Genomic DNA, 6000 nt, shown 5'->3' with positions numbered 1-6000 from the left:
AGTTTCTTTACCTATCGAAGAACAATATAATTTCTTTTTTGCCTGTTTGATTTTCCTCCTAGCCTGAGCTCTTTCTTTCTGATATTTTACTACTGCCTCTATATTCAATGTTCTTTTTAGGATTCTAAAAGCTTTATTTCTATTTTTAATAGCATTAGAACATTCTTCATTCCACCATGGAACGACTTTATCCCTTCGCTATCCTTTTGCTTTTGGAATGGATTCTTCTGCTGCTCTGATTAAAATTGAACTCAATCTCTCGGAGCACTCTTCAATATCCTCTTCCATATTAAATCCCAACAGCTCTGTCTTACATATAAAATTCAATTTCTGTATCTGCTTTCTCAAATTTCCATCTTTGCTGTTCAAATACCATATCCCTCTTTACTTCTACTCCTACTGTACTAATTATTGGATAATGATCGCTCCCAATTGTCGATTGATCTAGTACTTTCCATTGACATTTAACTGCTATAATTGCTGACACTAATGTTAGATCTATGCACAATTTTGATTGATCCCTTATATTGAACCTTGTTCCAGCCCCATCATTTATGCACACTAAAAAATTATCCTCCATAAATTCTTCCACCACTGTGCCATTTTTATCTGTATTTGAGCTTCCCCATGTAACACTATGTGCATTAAAATCCCCACACCATATTACTATATCTTTTTCTTTACTGCAAATTTTGTTCTGTTCTGTATTGTCGTGTGCAATAATGTGTGTGCATGCGTCTATGAAAGCAGCATAGCCTGCATATAGTTTTAGTTTAGCTATAAACCCGAGCCCGACCCGAACCCGAAACTATTCATTAAACATTAACCCGGCCCCGAACCCGACCCTTGGGGCTCGGGTCGGGTAGCAGACCTCTACCACATGGTGGCAGTACAACCATTAATTTCATAAAAAACGAAAGAGAGAAAATTATAATAATAATAATAATAATAATAATAATAATAATAAAGAGAGAAAAAAACTGTGTTTAAAAGTAAATAATAATCTCTAATAATGCATTTGAGTTATTTTGAAAGAGCCCATCATCTGGATATATGGAACTTTTCTGTAAAGGAAATGAAAGTAAAGAAACATCAACATGAGGGTAAAAAAGTTTATGGATACAGTTCCCCAAACATGTAAGATTTACTGAAAATGAAGGAAAAGATGTGGTAAACAGTGTAACTAATGACTGAAAGTTGATGTCAAAGACAAATGTTCAACAACGTCGTTTGCACTGCGCTCTTTCGTTACTTGATCTTTTTATTTTGGTGCGACAATCTGTTAAGTTACTTAGTATAGGAAATTATGATCCGCACTCATGACAAATGTTCACAATGTGGGCTTAAAACCCAGATTCTGCATTTTTGTCACTTCCTCTTGGTGAACATTTGACCAGACATCTTTCCCACAGAGGACAAAATGTTTACAAAAAGAAGAATTTTCATCTTATTTACTCATCCTCGTGTCAGTCCAATTCTGTTCTATTAAAGACTGTTTAAATCTTCACAACAGTTCATAGGGACCAAGTCACAATGATTAAGAAACATTTGAGAACCAATGACATGAAGTGAACGTGAAGATTATAGGCGAATAATAGCTTTTAACTAATAGCATAAGAGCAGATGTGGAAAGAGTACGAAAATATTCTACTCAAGTAAAAGTAGCATTACTATTAGCGGCATCCAATCGCCACATAGAGGCTAGGTAGTGGGCTCGTGACTCGTTCGCAATTGGTCATTATCTCATCAAAGGAAGAACTTGCTTTTGAGTTTTATTAAAGCACATGAAACATTAGACCAATGCAATACGAGTCACGGGCCCACTACCTAGCCTCTATGTGACGATTGGATGCCGCTAATATTAGTCAACAGAAAGTTGGCTCCCGCTCCTCGCCCCTTCCAACCTAACAAACAATCCGACAAAGTAAATAATAAAGAAAACGGAAGTGATCACCTGTGCCCACATGACCATGAATAACCAATAAGAAATAACAGCCAATTAATGCTCTTACAATTACATTAATGACATTTTACTTAAGTGCAAGTAAAAGTACCAGTCTAAAAATCTAGTAGCTTGTTTAAAACGTACTCAGAGTAAAAATTACTTAGTTACATTTTAACAGTGGGAGGGAGGCAAAAATGGGATAGGCCAAGGGTGTCAAACTCAGTTCCTGGAGGGCCACAGCCCTGCACAGTTTAGATATAACCCTTATTAAACACACCTGATCCAGTTAAACAAAATAATTTAGGTTTATTTGAAAACTACATGGTATGTGTGTTGGAGCAGGGTTGGACCAAAACTCTTCAGGGCTGCGGCCCTCCAGGAACTGAGTTTGACACCACTGGGATAGGCCTATAAATCTCAAACCAGTTGTTTTTTTTTAATTAAAGGAATCAGTTATTTAGAATAATAACACATTTGGGCTGTTACCAGGCAAATTAAATCAAAAATTAAATTAAAATCAGTATAAACAAAATTCATCTTTTCAATGCAGAGGAAACACAAAAGCTTCATCGGAAGTGGCATTTAGATATATTTACACAGTTTAATGCAGGACATGAATGCATTTAACCTGAAGATACAAATGCAGAAATAATGTTTTGACATATAAGACATAAAATGTTGAATACTCATTTGAAATTATATATAAAAAAATATATATCAAAAGATACTTTAAATGTGAAATTAAAACCGCCAGTAGGTGTCAGCAAGTCACTGTTAATAAGTGAGTCATTGCGATTGAACCGAAACATTCAAACGGTTGATTCATTCAGGAACGAAACACCGTCATTGCTCAGAGACGCAAAACTGTGCTGTGGCTGTGTTTGGAATTATTTTTGTTGTCGAAATAGAGCAAAAACAGGCAATATGGTGTCTTAAACGCAAGTCTCTTAATTAACTTCTTGTTTATTGAACTGTTGTAAAAAAAAATCTATATGTAGTCATGCTGATTTTTGGAGGAAAAAATGTCACTCTTCGTGTGATATTGATTTACTATATGAAATGATATAAATATATAAATTTTCTTCCCCTATATCTTCAATTTTGTGATCATTCTAAATGCATTTTAGCAGACTGAATCATGCAGTGAAAGAATGCAGTCTAAATGCTCGCACTCTAGTCTAGACTTCACGGCACTCTGTAGGAGTGTTTTGTTTTGTTTTGTTTTGGGCAAAATACTGATAATGTCAAATCGCACATCGTTAAAACAACAATTATGATATTCTCGCAGACGATATATATCGCACACCCTGCACCACTGTCTTTTTGGCTAATTTGTGCAAAACCTTTTGCTAAACTGTCAAAGCTTCATTTTAACCATCAATGCAACGATGCAAGTATTTACGTTTTATTTTTTTTTTTTCAGTAATTCATGTGTTTTAAAATGTAGCGAAGTACAATACTTCAAACAAAATATACTTAAGTAAAAGTAAAATTAGTACACAAAAAAGCTACTCAATTACAGTAACGCGAGTAAATGTAATTCGCTACTTTCCACCTCTGCATAAGAGTAAATAATGACAGAATTTTCATTGTTGTAAAACTATACCTCTAAAAAGCAGCACACACACACTTCAGTAAAAAAACAAAAAAAACACTTTGGAAAAAATCACAGCCCCATCTGTGATTCTCTATAAATAAAGCTCTCTGGTTCCAGAGAGGTCTGAAAGCACATTCTGTGGTAAACAATGGATTTAGTGTAAATTCGGTGGACTAACATAAATGAAAAATACAATTAAATAGGCATTATTTTATTTGCGAGAATAAGACCACAGCAAATATTTATTCCTGGAATCCTTGATGAGGATTAATAGGAGTCACATTAGGAAAAAAAAAATGACAGGGTTTATGTTCCATATTCAATAAACCCAGTTTTTTGTTGTTGTTCCTTTTGGCAAGAATAAAGGTGGTTGTGGGCAAGGAGATAGAATTTAGAAATGCTGTGATATTTTTCATATATATATATTTATATATTTCATATGCTGTGGGAACGTGATACGACCGCACACTCACTTACAAATACTTTATTTCACCAACATTTCAGCAAAAAGGAGAAACCTTTATACAGATTTCTTATCTTTGACCTGCACCTCGGATGGCGTGCTTTTGCTTAAGTGATTTAGCAAGAAACTCTTTCAGCATCGCTGTCCTTAAATCCTCTGTACTGTTCTACTGAACACAAAAAGGCACCTACGTCTTGGATGACCCGAGGGTGAGTAAATGAACAGCAAATTAAAATTTTTGGGTGATCTTTTATTTAGAATAAAGCACGCAGACAAACCACACACAATAAGACTAAGAATGTGCTTTAAATAAAGTGACTGTGTGTTTACATTCATTTTCTTCAAAAGGTGTAAACATTACTAGTAATGCATGGCTGCAAACATTATGCAATGCCCACTTCACATTAAGCATGTGTGTGTTCAGAATGAAGTCCAGACAGCCGCTGTAGAGACAGTGGGCATTGTTGATGCTAAAAGACAGCATAGTTTCAGAGGTTGTATCTCTGTAAGTAAACACAGCTGCTTCACCTGGACATGTCAAACCTGGCATCTGTGGGAACCAAGACACTGAGTAATGGTTGGAATAAAATAACAGATTACAGACTGACTGAATTGCATTAAGTTTTTTTTGTTGTTGTTGTTTTTTATCCCACAGGCTTAAATCCTTTAGACATAGACTACTGGTCAAAAGTTTGGAAAAAAATATATATTTCTTTATTATTTTTTTTAATTTAAAAAATCTTTATTATAAAAAAAAATGTTTAAATGTTTATGAAATCTCTTATGCTCACTAAGACTGCATTTATTTGATCAAAAATATTGTAAAAAGTGATATTGTGAAATATTATAAATAACCATTTTGTATTTTAATATATTTTGAATTGTAATTTTTGATCAGATCTGAATTTCCAGCATTGTTACTTCAGTCTTCGATGTCACATGATCATTCCGAAATCATTGTAATTAATATTCTGATTTCCTGCACAATAATAATGGTTCTTATTATTATCAATGTTGAAAAAGTTTTTGCTGTTTAATGTTTTTGTGGAAACTGATACTTTTTTCAGGATTCTAATAAAATAGCATTTTTTATAGAAATATTTTATACAATTATAAATTGTCTTTACTGTTTTATATAATAACATAATATATGTCATAAATATATACATAAAAAAAGAACTGAAAGTTAAATTCTGCGCAAACATGTAGCTTTCTGCAGGTGATTCTGTGTGGGTGAAACATTGCTATAGTATGTGTTGAGACAAGTCCTGGAATGACATCAAGCAGAATCCATCTCTGCAGTTTCCTGCTTGCTTTCCAGAAATGTTTCCTCAACTTTACAGTTTTTTCTTTAATGATGTGCTCATGCATAACTACTTCAGTCTGTGTGCATTGAATTTATTTAATACACGAGTTTCACAATTTTAGTTGAATTACCTATTTAACTGTAGCCTATTATTCGCTGTTTGAAAAATCGTGGAAAATAAATAATTATTAACTTAACTTAATTTTAATAATTAACTTAATTATTAATTATTAACTTACAGTGATTGTATTAAACTGTGATCACGTTAAAGGTAAATTCAGTCGTATTAAAATATTTTATGAAATGACACCCATATCTGGTACTTGTCTAAAAAGACGTGATTACACTAACTAACATTAGGCTATTTCCGAGTTGGTTGAACCTGAGAGACCGCTTCAGCATAGGCGGAGGGAGAACCATGCTGAATCGGTTTCTCAGTCAGTAAAACAAGAACACAGAGACCAAACTGTGCTGGGAGAAGTGGACAGTCAACTACAAACAACTAAAAAAAAGACTACATTTTGAAAGTTAACTTGAAAAATTCAGCTACTGCTGTCCTGAGTCCTATGAGTGTGAATAAGCGTTTTTTTTTTTTGTCCATCCGTGTTCAGTTGTTTTCCTATGTGAACATGCGTTAGATGTCTATGACCATTCCCTTGCTTTTATTTATTTTTATTTTTTTTTAGGTT

The sequence above is a fragment of the Sinocyclocheilus grahami genome, unplaced genomic scaffold, assembly GCF_001515645.1.
Source record: "Sinocyclocheilus grahami isolate Dianchi unplaced genomic scaffold, SAMN03320097.WGS_v1.1 scaffold374.1, whole genome shotgun sequence".
Taxonomy (NCBI): domain Eukaryota; kingdom Metazoa; phylum Chordata; class Actinopteri; order Cypriniformes; family Cyprinidae; genus Sinocyclocheilus; species Sinocyclocheilus grahami.
Note: the sequence above shows the minus strand (reverse complement) of the source record.